Source organism: Populus alba, chromosome 17 (genome assembly GCF_005239225.2).
Source record: "Populus alba chromosome 17, ASM523922v2, whole genome shotgun sequence".
Taxonomy (NCBI): Eukaryota; Viridiplantae; Streptophyta; class Magnoliopsida; order Malpighiales; family Salicaceae; genus Populus; species Populus alba.
Window position 1 is genome coordinate 15,192,387 of NC_133300.1, and position 18,715 is coordinate 15,211,101.

Consider the following 18,715-nt stretch of genomic DNA (forward strand, 5'->3'; position numbering starts at 1 on the left):
TCAAATATGGTGCTTGTGTGGCTCAGTAGTCTTCTTCCTCTGAGCACGTCGGATGCGCATGGGCTATAGTGCTGTATTTTCAAGAGGCGCGTGTGAGACACCCCTTGCTCCGATGAATCTGATTTTTGCACCGATGAGTTCATATAGATGAATTTTACACCGTGGAATGGTCAAAATGTGTTTTGGACAATTTTGAAAATTCAAGTATATCCCAGAAACTCCTTTGTTTTCTGACAAACGAGGCTTTAATACCAATTGTTGGTGGGAAAGACTACTGATGGTGGCTTTTAAATACTCAAAAGAGATAAAACACACTGTTTTTATTTCAAAATAACAAGAAGATTACAAGCTCTCAAACTCACCCACTCTTTCTCTCTTGTATTTTCCACACACATTGCAATGCTTTCTTGATACCTATTTATAGACATGAACGGTAGGATAGAAAGAAAAACAGAGAACATGCAGAATATATTCCACCAGCTCATGTTTCCACTTTTTACTAAAATAGATGAGTTATTTCACTTTGTTGCTTTAATGGAGTGGGATTACCTCACATGCTAATGTTCTAACAGCTGGTCCTTATGATTGAGTTTACAGCAACAGTTACAGGCCATCAATGCCAGGTCAATCTGATCAAGACTTCTTTTCTGAATTGGGAGAGATAGATGCTGACCCTCTTGACCTGTTGTTTACACAAGGATTCAATGGAGAGGAGCAGAAAGAGAGCAAGGCCTTGGATCTATTCAGTATCTTCGACTGGTCTGAGGACACGAGCATTTCATTTGAGAAGCGAAGAGGGGGTTTATAACATGACAGTGAAAGAACAACAATGCCACTTCCCAACTAAAAATAGCATATTGAGTGTTTGTGCTGCTGCTGAAACAATGTCATTCTGGGTCCTGCTATAAACCCTTGTCTTTCAGCTTTGAAATTCCCATGTGTTGATTTTTTCTTTCCACTTTCTTCTTCCTTCGTTTCTTGTTTTTTACCAAAACAGCCAGGAACATTAGCCAGAGAAAGAAGGGTAAAAAGTCAGTGGTGGTTGATTGGGAGCAGACCTAATGAGCCCCGCATTCCTTTGGGAATATTGGTGGATGGGACAGAAAGCTGTGGAACAGAAGGTTTCAACAGTTAAAACAAGTAGATACACCAGACATGACTGGAAAGCTCAGTGAAGAGATTGATACAAGATGGGACTTGCCCTTTCATCTTTTCAAGTGCAAAAAATTATTCAAGCACAACCTCCACCCTCTCCTCCCTCCCTTTGGTCAATCATGTGGGCATTCCTTAAATTATAAAAATATATAGACATACATGCTTTTATTGCATTGATGGGAAATAAAATGGAAGAAGACAAGAGTATATATATAATATTTGTTTGATGTTGTTGTTTAGATTTTTTTAAAATTTTTTTTCTTTTTAGAAATGTATTAAAATAATTTTTATTTAAAAATATCACTCAAGATTTTAATAATCAGTGAAGATATTAGATTAAGCTTAAATTATTTAAAAAAGTTTAATAGACTCGGTTTTAAAATATATTGGTTTATTGGAATCATCTATGATCAAAAAGCCTTCAAATTATGGTTTATTGACCCGGTTTTTAACTCAATTTAATATTCATTTGTGCCAAAATTTGGCACAAGTGAATTAAAAAAATTTCAAAGTTTATGCTACGGAGCTACTCCAAGCAACGCAATCTTTGAGAATGTAGCGCAACTTATTGAAATTTAAAATTTCAACAAGCTGCGCTACTCCTAAGGACAACCACCAATAGTGTATTATTTTTTTAATTTTTTTCACGCATGCTAGTTTGCGAAAAAAAAAATGTTGTCACGTGTGCTATTTTGTGAATAACTCTAAGAATAATGATCAACTTACGGGAAAAGAAACAAAAAGAAAATGATTAGTGTCGCACGTGTGCGGCGTCGCGGCGAAAAAATATATGGTTCTTTCCATTTTCTTAATCTACAAGGTAAATCTATCTATATCTATGGGGATACAAGAAAATATTGTCTTTTTTTGGTAGAAAATGGAATGGGAGTCACCACCTAGTATTTTGGTCACTAGGAACCCTAACTGGTCTCAGAGATCGGGTACGGGGACTGGTTGCGTAAAGGGAAAGTATTAGCACCCCAAATACGCATTATCTAAGGTAAGCTGCATTGTTTTATTGTCTGATAAAAACTAAAGTGCTATTGTACTTCTAGTTGTTGGTCTGTCTATGGTTCAAGAAAAATCCTCCTCGGTAAGAAGGTCTTTAACTTATCGGGTAAAAACCTAACCGTTCTAATGTCTATACCAAAACTTTATTAATAATATTTAGGAATACGTTTTACGTATAAATTCGTAATCCCAAATACTACTAATAGCACCAAAAAGATTTTTTAGAATTTTTGAAATATTGGCCTAGTTCTCATGGCTTGAATAAACTTGTTATTAAAGCCAAAATGCATGCTAATACATATATTGTTTTAAAAATTTCCTTTGTTATGTGAAAATATGATGTTATAATATTTATATATATATGTTGGAGAGACTAGGCTGTATTTTAAAACAAAACAATTTTTTTGGAAAATATTAATTTTTATGCTTTGACGAAAATCGGGTATTTTAATACTGGGATTGTATCTTTACCGTATAAAAATACAACCCAATATTAATTCACCTTCATAAAAAATATGTAGGAAAAATCAACAATATTTTTAAGGATTTTTTTAGAATTTTTTTGAAAGCAAAAAACATTTTTTATGTTGAAAGTCTCTGATGTTTTGATGAAAATCGGGTATTTTAATAATGAATTATATCTCTACGGTATAGAAATACAAACCATTATTAAGCCATTTTGACAAAAATGCAAGCAAATCAACAATATTTTTCAAAGATTTTTCAGAATAAATTTTTTAAAGAAAAAATAATAATACATACATACATATATATATATATATATAATATAATATATTATATATATATATATATAATATAATAATACACACACACACATATATAATAATTCACGTCCTGCGTGAACAGTAGGACGTGAATTATATTTCACACCTACTGTTCATGCAGTGAACAGTAGGTAAGGAGGAAGAAGAAGAAAAGGAGGAAAGGAAGAGGAAGGAGAAAGAAAGGAAGAGGGGCTCACCTGGCCGAAGAGGCTGTGGCTGCTGTGATGAGGTGGTTTAGCTGGTGGTTGCAGCGGTGGAGTTGGAGGAAGACGGCGTCGGTTTTCTGTTGCAGAGGAAGAAAGAAGAAGAAAAATCTGCAGAAATTGGACCCGAATTTTTGGCTGACTTTGGACCCGAATTTTTAATCCTCCAGATCATCAAATCCGACTCTATTTATAGCCTGTGGAAGAAGGCAATCTTGTCTACGTTGGGGAAAAATTGCAGCCCTTGATTCAGTTGGTAAGCATCTCAACCGTTGGCTCAAAGTGGGCACCTCGAGCTGCCAAATTTCGCAGCTCAAGGCTGTGAACTGCCCGAGGTGGCCACTTTGAGCCACTCAACGGAGCCGTTTCTAACTTTTCCGACCCGACCGGACCATTCTCCGGTATAAAGGGGTTTCATGTGGATATGTTGGTGCAAGTTTTGTCGGATTTGGAGGCCACACGAACCGGAAAACGCACCTGGAAAGCAGCCACTCAGGCAGCTTTTTGAGGAAGAAAGTGAACAGTAAATTAAGGTACCTTTTCCAAATTGGTCCCTGGTTTCGGATTTTCTCAATTAAGCCCCTAATTGGCCATTAAACTTCAATATTTATGCAATTAAGCCCCTGATTTGACCCGATAAATATATTTTGGCCTCAGAACTTAAATTTCTTCCAATTAAAGCCCAAATTGACTTAAAAAACAAATTTTCTTGCAATCAAAACTCCTATAAATTCAAATAAAAAAATCCAAATAAGTCCATAAACATCCAAATTTGGGCTTTTCTCCTCAAAATTCAAATTTTCCTTCTCAATAGGGCTCTCAATCATTTAAGAATATATTGTCAAAAAATCCATCTTTGTATTTTTAACCTCCTTGACCGATTTTTCTGACCATTTTGCTGAGCACTTCTGCCTCCTGTTATTTTTCTAACCTCTTTTTGGCTATTTATTTTTATTTTATTTATTTGGGGACCCAAAAACGGGTTACAACAATTAGTGTATGTAATTTTCTAGTAATTACACCTTAAAGTCTAGCAATATCTAGGTTTCTTCTCTTTTTTCGTTTTCTTTAAGCGTCTGTCGTAGGTCTGGCACATGACATTAAAAAAGGAAGCACAACTTTTTTTAATGTTATGTATTGTAAACTGCATGACTCTTTCACAATAACGCACTCACATTTTAGATCATCACTGTGCAGAACGTGTTTTAGGCTGTTTGAAACTCTTAGATCATAATCGCTTGCCCTTTTATCTAAGCTGAATTAATACATTTCTCCCAATTTCATTTGTAGCATGGCAAGTTAAAAAATCTAATTATCTTCGATCCCCACTGAAACCCTTACCTGGATGTGGATCTGATTCATAATGACTCCATTTCCAACTGTGTGCATTGTTTGTCCTCAAATAGTAAACTTTAATTTCTAATTGTCATTATTGTGAATGTAGCTGAAGTTGATGTGAAGGACTTATTCATAAACGTGATACTAGAGGAAATTAGTTCTGTACTTGAAGGCTGGTTGGAGTATATCTTATCATTAGATTGTTTAAAAAAAAAATAGTGAAGAAAGATTAGCTCTGCTACTGCGTCACTAGCTAAAGAAAAGTGCATATTATGTTGGGATTTGCTCCTCTCAAATCACTACTTAATATAATACATCATGTTGGAAACATTCTAGGTTTTGAATTCATATTAATGTCTGGTGGACTCCCACGATTATTGTTTTGGTGTTGATGAAAAGGTTGGGCCATTGAAATTAGGTTTACCCCGACTGATGTGGAGCTTGTGCTTTACTACTTGAAGAGGAAGATATGTGAGAAACGTTTTGAGCTTGATATTATTCGCCATGTTGATGTTTACAAGTGGGATCCTGAGGAGTTACCTGAACTATCCCCATTGGAGAGCGACTGGCAATGGTACTTCTTCGGTCCAAGGGATAGGAGATATCACACGGGAGCAAGGTCAAATAGGGCAACCGGACAGGGGTGGTGGAAAGCTACAGGGAGAGATCGCAGTATTGTGTACAATTCTCGAAAAGTTGGAGTTAAAAAGAGCTTGGTTTTCTATAGAGGTCGTGCACCAAGAGCTAGGAGAGCGAACTGATTGGAAGATGCAGGAGTATACTTTGAGTGAAGAAGAACTCAGGGGACGGGCAAATGTGCAGGGGTTTTATGCCCTTTACAAGCTTTGCAAAAAAGTTGAAATGGATTTCATGGAAATTGATCTCGGTCCACAGCCTAATTTCTCCGAGACGGTAAAACGTAGGGCACAAATCCCAGCTAAATTATTTTAATTGTAATGGTTATTTTAATTTGTTAATTTTCTTTAGGATTTTTTTACTTTTATTTTAATTAGGCATGTGGTTTCCTAGGAAATTAGTAATAATTCTAGAGTTTTTTTTTTTTTTTTCTTATTCGGTTTTTCTTGGACTTTCCAAAATCACCAATCGTCCTTCTGCTCTCCCTGGTGAACTTGTATCACTTCCCCAAAGACATGCTCGTTCTGGTCACCCATCTTTAAAACTTGTCAATCGAATAATTAATGTCTCGGCATCATCTGCTAGTCACAACCAAGTTCTCTGCTGCTGTTTATCATGCATACTAACTTGGTAAGAGTCATTGTCTTCTGTTATGAATTGACCAATGGTAGAGGATTGTGGACGGGAGCAGAGGTTGTAGAATTAAAGGAAGACATTGGAAGAAGATAAGACCAGTTTTGCTCTAATACCATAAAAGAGTTTCAACGTTTTTGGAAATTGCTTTGATGTCTTTTGGATGCATGAAGTATTATTATTTATAGATTAGTTTTGTGACATCTATGATCTGTACATGGAATACATTTCGAAATTTAAATCATGCGGGCTTTGTACATTATCTCGGTTTTAAAGGTCATCTTCTACATATTTGAATGTGTTGTCATCTACATGATATTCGACTAGTTTGAAAGTTGATTGAGCAGATTGTTTCTATTGGATGTGTGCTTGATTTTTGGATGCAGTTGTTGCTTCGCTTTCTTCAAAATTGGTTGGTAATTAAGTAGATGATTGTTACTTAATTTGATGGTGTAAACCCTGGTAAAAAAAAATAAAAAATCAATAATATTATTAAGGAACAGTAATAAGTTTGTAAAAGAAATAAATAGTAAAAATAATAAAAAAAATAAATATATTTGAGATAAGAAAATTGTCTCGAGAATTGAGTAAACTAATTGATATGATTAGCACAGGAATAAAATATGAAAATATGATTTTTGATAAAAAAATCACAAACTGACTAGTTTTACGTTTTAGCACGTAACTTTCAATTTGATCATCAGATTAAGTTGAAATTTTTTTGTGGAGTCTTTCTAAAATATATATTTTTTTACTTAGGTTAAAGTTTTAAATTTTTTTGGAGTTTGACAAGATTTAATTTTATAGATAAAAGAATAAATAGCACAAATGAGTGTCTAGAAATGTTTTTAAGGATCAAATTGAAAACTTGCCCAAAACAGCCATCCTTGTAAGCTGCCAGCAGCACAAAACAAAAGGAGAGGGAGTGTGCAACCGGCCCGAGAGAAGAAAAGAAAGAAAAGAGAGGGCTTTTGTTATTTTTTTATGAAAATTGCTTGAAAAAAAAGTGTGTGATTGAAAGAGTGTTAAGTGATTAAAAAGAGGGTTTGATGTATCAAGGAGTTTAAGAGTTAAAGTGTGCTTTTAGAGAATGAAGAATTGAGCTTAGAGGAAAGTGTGGAGTTCCGGGGTTTCCCTAGTATAGAATTTAGTCTGGAGAGGGATCACCCGAAATTCAAAGGCAACTGAATTTCGGCAGCCGAGGCGTCGAAAGTCGGAATGCCGCGAAACTCACCGGGTCAATGCATTTCGCCGTTTGGAGAAGAAGTCAGCGGCTAAGCCCCTGATGTCCACCCATTTTTGGCCAAATTCCATCGTTTCGGCCCCGAAATCGTCATTTTTGCCATTTTAGGAAAGTTTTGTTTTAGCCATAACTTTTGATTTTTAAGTCCGAATTGACTTTTGTCAATTCCTGCTAGCTCAGGATTTATAGGCCTTTCATATTCTGTATTTATCTCAAATTTGCCATTTATGGTAAATTTAATGTTTTATGTCGTTTCCTTATCCGTCATGAGTTTAGGTTAGGGTTTTGCTTTAAATACCATTGTAAAGCCTCTGGCCGAACTACTTAATTATTATTGAATAAAAACCTTTGAGTTTTCTGAGAGTTTCTCTCGTTTTAGACAATTTTACGGAATATTGATGTTGGTCGTATTCCTTCACTGTTTATTGGTATCAGAGCACGGATTTGCCAAACTCGATGGCGAATAATGAAGCAGGAGACGAAAACTCTATTGGCGGAGACCATGGAGTAGAGGCCTTGTGGGCGGCAGTGGAGGAGACGCGGCAACAAGTAGCGCAGATCCACGAGATGCTTGCTGTCGGGGTTAACCTCAACGCCAATAAAAGGCCACCAGATAACAGGGCTCGCGCCGAAGGAATTGCCAGAGGCCAACCTGTTGATAGAAGACGCAACCCAGCACCTCGCATCCAACCTGACAGCGAGGATGATTCAGATGAAGAAGATGACATGGGATACGATTTACCTCCACCTGCGAGACGTCCGAGGGAGCAAGATTATTATCGCCTGAAAGCAGATCTGCCCAGTTTCAACGGGAATCTGCGAATTGAAGATTTTCTTGATTGGGTTACCGAAGTGGAGCGATTCTTTGAGATGATGGAGATACCAGAAGAAAAGATGGTGAGGTTTGTAGCCTTCCGATTGAAGGGAGGGGCTGCAGTATGGTGGGATCAATTACAGAAGAATCGGCAGCGACAAGGAAAGGCGCTTGTAAGGACTTGGCATAGGATGAAGCAACTGATGATAGGGAGGTTCCTGCCACCAGATTATGAACAATATCTGTTTCAAGTACTTCAAGACTGCTCACAAGGATCCAGATCTATGTTTGACTATACTGCAGAGTTCTCTAGGCTCTTGGAGCGAAACAATCTTAACGAGATAGAAGGGCAGCGCGTAGCCAGGTACATGAATGGATTGAAACCGTCATTGCGAGATAAGATTGGATTACAAGTGGTTTGGACTGTGGAGGAAGCTCATAATCTGGAATTGAAGGCTGAACTGATGGAGCGAAGAGGAGGAGTCGCAGGGTTTCGCCGAAATAATCCAGAGTCTTTGTTTAATACCAGAGACAAGGGTGGCAACATCAGCCAAGCAAGCGTGCTGAGTCAGAACAAAGAAGGAGGCAGCAGCAGCAGCAGCCAAGCAGCCCAAGGCAACATGAATACACCTAGAAATCCAAACCAGAACACAAACACGAACTTGAATCCTAACCCTTACGCCAGACCTGTGCCTTGAGTCTGTTATCGCTGTCGGAAACCTGGGCATCTTTCAAACACTTGCCCAGATCATCGCAGACCTGTCAACTGGATCGAAGGAGAAGGAGGGGATCCGGAGGCTACTGGAGAGGATGCAGGGGAGGATGACTGTTATGATGGGGTGGAGTTCGATGAGGAGGATGGAGAACGAATCAATTGTGTAGTGCAGCGAATTTTATACACTCTAAGGCAAGAGGACGCAGGGCAGCGGAATAACATCTTCCGCTCATACTGCATCGTGAGCCAGAAGGTGTGCGACTGTTGCGATGTCGCGGTCGCACAAATTAATTACCCTAGCTTCAAACACAACACACAAGATAGTATAGAGCAAGCAAGGGGTCGATCCCACGAGGAAGATTTAGTTCGGATTTTTATGCTATACGTTATGCAATTTAGGGGGGTTGGATGTTATATAGGGTAAAGAAAAATAAAACAAAAAAAACTATCAAACAAAATTTAATAAGATCAGAAAATTATCAAGAGAACAAACCTTGGTCGCAATCATACATCCACGTATAGAAATCAGAACTGATCCTTGAAACGAAATTCCAGTTTATATTCTGAATTTTTATCTTTTCTTAACGTTGGTTAATTAACGGATCCGCCGTATAACTAACCGTAACCAACAAATAATCACAGTGTCCGCACTAATGATTTAATCCAATGGCAGCCTTGAGATCTAGATAAATTCATTATCTTAACAACTAAGTTGTCTGCTTATGTTGCTTTGATCGAATGTTCTCCCTAAGATTAATAACGTAGATCCGCTACAATTATTAAACTCAGTTGCTTCACAAGTTCATATACCACAACTCCGGTTTTGATATCAAACATAGCAATAAATTGTCTATAATAATAACTTAGAGTCCGCTCTAGCAATTAAAATAAACAATCATAGGAAAAATAAGCATAGGAGAACAAACATATTCATCATATAAACTAAAAAGAAAAGGTAGAATAGATCTCACAATTCTTGAAATCCGAAGGTTTCCGTGTCCTTGCAACCAAGAAAATGAGTTTAGCCTTGCATGTTTATTGAACAACTAATCAAAAAGATGGAAGAATGCATGATTTAGGGTTTCTTAGAGGAGGGGGGCGTTTTTCTCCTCTTGGGTGGCTGCCCCCCTTCTCTTCTCTCATTCTTTTTATATGCTAGGAAACCCTAATCTCTATTTTACAAAATAGTCCTCCCTTAAGTAGACAATTTACATTTAAGTAGTTCAATAACTATTTTCCTAAAAAAGGAGAAATAGCTTTGCATGAAATCTTCAAGCTTTGACTTAGAGGAGCTACATTGCTGAAATAAAAACTTGGATGTCGGTTTAGATGCTTCGGAACGTAATCTGGACTCGTTTCTTCACAAAACCTGTTTGCTGGCAGAATTTAGTTGTCATCTTTGAAAAATCATATCTCCCTCATATGACATCTTTTTTGGCTGACATTTGGAGCGTTTATAGACCTTTGAGTCAGGAATCCAAAAAAATTGAGTTTGCATCAATTGGACGTTTGTAGCTCTAGATATTCAAGTCGGACTGACCGAAGGTCAACACTGGCAAATTGCGAGATTTGGCTTTGAAAGCTGCGATTTCCATGCTCTTCCTTATTTTATTGTCTTGCCTTAGATTTCCAGAAAGGTATGGATGTTAGCTTTTTAATGTCACTAGAATCACTTCATTTCGACCTTTAGAGCTCACGTTCTGCACAAAACATCAACTGAACATCAAATCTGTCAATTACCTTCAATTTACTCCTTTTTGCATCTTTCATCCAAAAGTGCCTTCAAAACATAAAACAAAGAATATCAAGGCATTTTATATATAAAACATAGGCAAAACACTAGTTAAATGTGGGTGAAACTATCGAATAATATGGTTGCATCAAATACCCCCACACTTAGCTCTTGCTCGTCCTCGAGAAAGGATAGGTAAAATCAAATTGAAGTTAAATTAAATCAAATCATTATGACCAATCTCCTAATATCCTATCAATATCCAAGAATATATGCATTATAAACAAGAACACAATTAAGAAGGATAAAGAGTATAAATTTTCATGAATTTATTTACATGCAAACTTCAAAACTCAATTAATTATCGGGATTTAAATGAAATCTATGCCATGCCAAAGTGATAGGTCCTCTCATTGATATACACTCCAACACTCACGTGTTTAGGGCTTATGTGTTTAAATCTCTCAAATTCAATCAATGAATATGTTCTACCATAAGCTTGCTCTTCAATCTTATCTCCATTACTAACATATTACAAGCAATGCATGAATCAAAAGGTCTTATTTCCGGTTATAATAGGGCTAAGGTTAAGGTGAGGTAAAGGAGAGTAAAAGAGAAGGTTCAAACCAAAGAAAGTAGAGCATTCTAAAAAGTAATATTTCAAACAAGATATTCCATCAAAGCACATAAATTTTCCATCTTTAATCACCAATGCTTAACTTCTTTTTGATTTCAAGCTCTTTCAACATAAAATCTTAAGAACATAAAGGAACACTTCTTTCTTTCTTTCTTTCTTTCTTTTCTTTCTTTCTTTTTTTTTTTTTTTTTTTTGTTTTTTCACCTTTGGCAACTTGCCCATATTTTCATCAAGCATCACTTCTTCTTTCTTTTCACATAATTTCCAACCATAATTCCATAAAGATATCACAAGTATATGCTCTACTAATCCTTGGCCAGGGGAAAAGGAAAACATATATAAAGTTAAGGCTTATACATGGATAAAGCAAAGAAAAGATAAACAAGCTCAAAAGGGGCTCACTAAGGATAATATGCTTTAGGTTGGCTTTTTAGCTCAAGTGGTTAAAATTCCTATTGCCTTTATCATCTCCATGTATATGTGTAATGCGAATGTAATCTCAACAAGATATGAAGCAAGTTCTAGAGATGCATATCATTGAAAGAATGCACAATCAAAGAATATAATGTTGAAGGCTCAAAAGCTTGCATTGGTATTACACTATAAAGTCAACATGACACATTCTCAAAGTCAATCCCTAAACCAATTAAACCTTAAAATTTGCATGCATACTCCTTCATTTGATTTATATCTTCATCTATCTCAATTAATTCTCATAAATAATACTCATATTCTCAAAAACCAATGGGAGTTAAAAAGATCAAACATAATTTTTTTTTTTTAAGAACAATAAAGAAAACTAAAATAAGAAAACCAAAATTCTCTCAATACCCCCACACTTAAAACACAACATTGTCCTCAATGTTGAAATAAAAGCAAAGGAACATAAGAGAATGACATAAAATAAATTAAAATGCAAAAAAATAAAAGATAACGAAAAAGAAAGCAAATCTGATTTTTTTTTCTTTTTATGCTGGGTTGCCTCCCAGTAAGCGCTTTTGTTTCATGTCATTGGCTTGACATGTGGTATGCTCATTCTTCATAGATTGGTTCAGCTAACTCAACAGAAGCGGTGAGTTCTGCCATCCAACCTTCATAGAAAGGTTTCAAACGATGCCCATTTACATTGAGTACTTTGTTGGTTTCTAAACTTGTAATTTCAACTGCACCATAAGGAAAAACATTAGAAACAACAAAGGGTCCAATCCAACGGGAGCGCAACTTTCCAGGAAAAAGTTTCAAACACGAATGATAAAGAAGGACTTTGTCCCCAACATTAAATTCTTTTCTTATAATCATTCGGTCATGGAGACTCTTAGTCTTTTTCTTTGTAAATCCTTGCATTCTCATAAGCATCATTTTGTATTTCTTCCAACGCAATTCCAATTTTTTTGGGCACTAAAAGGATAGGCGCCACCCATTCACTGTCCGTGATGGGGTAAATGACTCTTGCATCATTGGGAACAATTTGCAAAACTTGCAAATCCAATGCTGAGTCATGCATGTTTCGGGGTACAGATATATGCCTCTTCATCTTTTCTATCTTGGTAAAATCATAGCCATAGCTCAAAGCTACGCTTAATACATCCTCACAATCAAAATCACAAACTAACTGCACACACTTATCAACTTGGTCATAACATGTGATAGAATAAACATTGTTATAAGGATATGTCATTGCATCATGAAAATTAAATTCAATCTTTTCATCTCCTACTTCCATAGACAAAGTATCCTTACCACAATCAATCTTTGTATTGGCAGTTTTCAAGAATGGTCTCCCAAACAATATAGGAGTGCTGTTTGATGAATCACAAGAGTCATGTTCCATATCAAGAATATAAAAATCACATGGAATGATCAAACTATCAATCTTGACTAGGACATCTTCTATCACACCAAGTGGGTAAACAAAACTCCGATCCGCAAGTTGTATTACAATGCTAGTTTTATTCAAAGGCTCAAGACTAAGAGAATCATAAACATGTTTGGGCATAACACTAATGGATGCACCTAAATCACACAAGGCCCTTTTAAAACTAGCATTACCAATAACACATGGGATAGTAAACGCACCTGGGTCCTTTTGCTTCAAAGGCATATTCTTTTGAACAACAGCAGATACAACTTCACCCATACTTACCATTTCATGACCTTTTAGTTTGAAAGCTCTCTTGGTAGTACACAACTCTTTCAAAAATTTGGCATACTTAGGAATTTGTTTGATAGCATCAAGTAAAGGAATGTTGAGTTCTACTTTCTTGAAGACCTCTAAAATCTCTTTTTCTTTGTCCTCTTTCTTTGACCTAGAAGAACTCACAGGAAAGGGTGGAATTGTTTTAAAACTAGAATTCATTGAGTGAGGAGTTACCTTTGGAGTGTTGGTCTTTGTTTCAGTTTGTGGAGAAGGAGGGTGTTCCTTCTTTGTACTCAATTCAGTTTCTATCTCTTCTTCTTCCTCCATCTCAATTTGTTTTAACCTTTTCTCTTCAAGTTCTTTCCCACTTCGCAGCATGATCGTACTAACATTCTCTTTTGGATTCAATGCTTGGGAGGGCAATTTTCCATTCATTTGTGCTTCCAATTTCCCCACACTTGAAGCTACTTGCCCCATTTGCTTCTCCAAGTTGTGAATACTTGACCTTGTTTCCTGTTGAAAAGACATGACATTTTGTTGCAAAGTCACAATGTTAGAAGCCAAAGTTTTCATCATCTCACGAAGATCATCATTGGATGAAGACCCCATAACATTGGAGTTTGTGAATGGAGGGGGCTGTCTTGCTTGATAATTATGTTGGGATTGAAATCCATTGGGATGGAATTGTCGGCCTTGATTGCCTTGTTGAGGTTGGTTCCCATACCGTAGGTTAGGATGATCTCTCCATCCAGAATTGTACGTGTGGGAAAAAGGATCATACTTACGCTGAGGTTGTCCATTAAATGCTCCATCAACTGCATTAGCTTGTTCAATGTAATCTTCTTGCATTGTTGGGCAAATATCTGAAGTATGTCCTTGTAAGGAGCATATGCTACAAGCTTTCACTTGTTGTACATTGCCACAAGCCAAAGAACGCACAAGAGAAGTAAGATCATTAACTTTATTCTCAAGGTTAGAAATACTTACCTCATTTACTCGTTTGTTTGCGAAGTCTCCACGAGTGCCAAATTGTTTTGAGTTGGCTGCCATATTTGAGATCAATTGGCGTGCAGCCTCGGGTGTTTTATCTACTAATGCCCCTCCACTTGCAGCATCAATGATACTACGGTCAGTAGGTATCAATCCTTCATAGAAATATTGAATGAGCAGCTGATCAGGTATTTGATGATGAGGGCACTGAATACATAGTTGCTCAAATCTTTCCCAATACTCGGAAAGTATCTCTCCATGAGATTGTCGAATCCCACATATTTCTTTTCTTATGTTGGCAACTCGAGATGCTGGGAAATACTTCTCAAGGAAGATCTTTTTCATGCCATTCCAAGTTCCAATTGAACCTGGGAGAATGGAGAAAAGCCATGCTTTTGCTGCCCCTTTTAAAGAGAAAGGGAAAGCTTTCAACTTAACCTATTCTTCGTCAACTCCATTCGGTTTCATGCCAACACAAACCATATGGAACTCCTTGAGATGCGTATGAGGATCTTCTCCTGCAAGACCATTAAATGTTGGTAGCAAATGTATAAAACCAGATTTGAGCTCAAAGTTTACACTATTGTCGATGTTTATGCACAATGGCTGATTTTCCACGTTAGGAGCAGCAAGCTCCTTGAGTGTTTGTTGTCGTGCATTAGCCATGGTGTTAAGGCGAGCTTCCTTTCGTAACCTGCGTAAAGTTTTTTCTATTTCGAGATCTAACTGCACTTGACTTTGATTAGTAGAATAAGTTATTGGCATAAAGCATCAAGAAAACTCAAAAGAAACCAACCACGCAAGAGATCGAAAACAATGCAAATTGTACGAAAATCTTACGTTAGAAAACTAAAACTGCCTAAACACCCTTGAAAACAGCGGAATTTGGCCTCAATAAAGTGGGGCTAGTGGTTTACCACCAGTTCTGTTTAGAACGTCGTTTCCCTTCAAGAAACAAAAGACCAAAACCTAATTCCACCAAAAGATCTGTTTTGAACAGTACCGTTGCCGCAAGTGAACAGTACCGCCGCAAGCAAAAATTCTGTTTCTCTTTTTTTTTTCAGAAATATAAATAACAATCATAGCAACTAAAAATAATAGTAAAAGCACAAGAATCAACTAAAATTACTTCCCCGGCAACGACGCCAAAATTTGTTGCGATGTCGCGGTCGCACAAATTAATTACCCTAGCTTCAAACACAACACACAAGATAGTATAGAGCAAGCAAGGGGTCGATCCCACGAGGAAGATTTAGTTCGGATTTTTATGCTATACGTTATGCAATTTAGGGGGGTTGGATGTTATATAGGGTAAAGAAAAATAAAACAAAAAAAACTATCAAACAAAATTTAATAAGATCAGAAAATTATCAAGAGAACAAACCTTGGTCGCAATCATACATCCACGTATAGAAATCAGAACTGATCCTTGAAACGAAATTCCAGTTTATATTCTGAATTTTTATCTTTTCTTAACGTTGGTTAATTAACGGATCCGCCGTATAACTAACCGTAACCAACAAATAATCACAGTGTCCGCACTAATGATTTAATCCAATGGCAGCCTTGAGATCTAGATAAATTCATTATCTTAACAACTAAGTTGTCTGCTTATGTTGCTTTGATCGAATGTTCTCCCTAAGATTAATAATACTTATTTGTTGATAAGTATTATTATCTTAACAACTAAGTCATGTGTTGTTGGGTCGGCCGTGGCAATATGATGTTGATATTACCTACAAGGGTCGGGATAATACTTATTTGTTCACGTGGGGGTCACATAAAATTGCTATGGCTCCTTACAAAAGGAAGGCACTGTCCGGAAGGGCTTCTGAAGTGGAGAAGCAATCGTTTTTGACAGTGTCCAATTCGGAATCAGAGTTTGTGACAGACATCAAGGGTGTGCCGGAGCTCTATGCGCTTGTAGTGAAGGCCCTCGTGGTGGAAGGGGCAGCTGAGGCTTCGGTGACAGTCCCTGACAGGCTGAAACCATTGATAGATCAGTTCAGGGATATCACTTCAGAAAAATTCCCGAATAATCTACCGCCCTTGAGAGATGTCCAACACCATATAGACCTCATACCGGGGGCCAGCTTGCCAAATCTGTCTCATTATCGGATGAGTCCGAAAGAGAACGAGGTCTTGAGGGAGAAAATTGAAGAGTTGTTGCAGAAGGGTTTTATCCGCGAAAGCATGAGTCCATGCGCGGTTCCTGCGTTGTTAACACCAAAGAAAGATGGGAGTTGGCGTATGTGTGTGGATAGCCGAGCTATCAACAAGATAACCATCAAGTATCGCTTCCCAATTCCCCGTCTAGATGACATGTTGGATCAGCTTGAGGGTTCGAAGTTATTCTCGAAAATTGACCTTCGCAGTGGATATCATCAGATTCGGGTCAGACCAGGAGACGAGTGGAAGACAGCATTCAAAAGCAAAGACGGGTTATATGAGTGGCTGGTTATGTCGTTTGGGTTATCAAACGTGCCCAGCACTTTTATGTGCGTGATGAATCAGGTATTGAGGCCTTTTGTGGGGAAATTTGTTGTCGTTTATTTTGACGATATCCTTATCTATAGTAAGACTGTGGAGGAGCATGTGGAGCAGTTACGGGATGTGTTAGCAGTGCTACAAGAGAACCAGCTATTCCTTAATCTGAAAAAATGCAGCTTTATGACAGAAAGCTTGTTGTTTCTGGGCTATGTTGTCAGTTCAGAGGGGATTCATGTGGATGAAGAGAAGGTCCGAGCAATTAGAGAATGGCCTGCACTAAAGACCGTGGGAGAAGTTTGGAGCTTCCACGGATTAGCCACTTTCTACCGCCGATTTATTCGGAATTTTAGTACTGTCATGGCACCGATAACCGAGTGCATGAAGAAAGGCAAATTTCAGTGGGGGGAAGAGGCAGAAACGAGCTTTGCGTTGATAAAAGAGAAGTTGTGCACCGCGCCAGTATTGGCCCTACCCAGTTTTGAGAAGATTTTCGAAGTTGAATGTCATGCGAGTGGCGTGGGAATTGGGGTTGTGCTGTCCCAGGAGAAACGACCAGTAGCTTTCTTCAGTGAGAAGTTGAGTGAGGCTCGCCAAAAGTGGAGTACGTATAACTAAGAGTCTTACGCGATGGTCCGAGCCTTGAAGCATTGGGAACACTATCTAGTGCAGCGGGAGTTCGTTTTGTATACTGATCACCAAGCTCTGAAATTTATTAATAGCCAGAAGCACTTGGATAACATGCATGTCAGATGGGCAACTTTCCTTCAGAAGTTCCCTTTTGCTATCCGACACAAGTCTGGTGCTTTGAATCGGGTTGCCGATATGTTGAGTCCTCGTGCCAATCTGCTGGTGACGTTGGCTCATGAGATAGTGGGGTTTGAGTACCTAAAAGAGTTATATCAGGAGGATGAGGACTTCAAAGAAATCTGGGCGAAGTGCATTGAGAACCACCCCGTCAGCGATTTTCATGAGAGCGAAGGATTTCTGTTTCGCGGAAATCGTCTGTGTATACCCCGGATGTCGCTGCGAGAGAAATTGATCCGTGACCTTCATGGGGGTGGCTTGAGTGGGCACTTAGGCCGGGACAAAACAGTAGCTAGCTTAGAGGAACGATATTTCTGGCCGCAACTGAAGAGAGACGTCGGCAATTTTGTAAAGAGGTGCTATATATGTCAGGTATCTAAAGGTCAGTCGCAGAATACTGGTCTCTATACACCTTTACTGATTCCTGACAATATTTTGGAGGATTTATCTATGGACTTTGTGCTGGGGTTGCCTCGCACCCAGCGAGGGGTGGATTCTGTTTTTGTGGTGGTTGACAGGTTTTCAAAGATGGCTCACTTCATCCCTTGCCGAAAGACCTCAGATGCTTCGCATATAGCCCGATTGTTTTTCAGGGAAGTGGTCCGACTTCATGGAGTGCCGCAGTCTATTACTTCTGATCGCGACACGAAATTCCTTAGCCACTTTTGGGTAACTTTATGGAAATGTTTCAGACTTCGCTGAACCGAAGCACAACCGCGCACCCGCAAACTGATGGGCAGACAGAGGTTACAAACCGAACTTTAGGAAATCTGGTTCGTAGCATTTGTGGGGATAAACCAAAACACTGGGATCATGCGTTGCCACAGGCTGAGTTTGCTTACAATAGTGTAGTTCATAGCGCAACGGGTAAGACTCCTTTTGCTATGATATATGTGACACCACCGAGACACACAGTGGACTTAGTTCGTCTACCCAAGGGAGGTCCAGGATTTAGTATGGCCGCTGAGAACATGGTGATACAAGGCCAGACCGTGCAGGAGGAAGTGAGGCAGAGGTTGGAAGCAACAAATGCAAAGTACAAGGCTGCGGCAGATAAGCACCGACGCCGCAAGGTGTTTGAAGAGGGAGATTCCGTGATGGTTTTCTTGCGCAAAGAAAGGTTTCCCGTGGGCACTTACAACAAGCTGAAACCCAAGAAATATGGTCCGTATCAGGTTTTGAAGAAGATCAACGATAATGCCTATGTGATTGACCTTCCCGAAACCATGGGCATTTCCAAGACTTTCAACGTTGCAGATTTGTTTCAGTATTATGCAGAGGAACACTTGTATCCTGATTCCGATCCGGAACCTAACTCGAGGTCGAGTTCTTTTCAAGTGGAGGAGTCTGATGTAGAAAAAGTAGCGGAAGCATACATGCTCAAGAGGGATC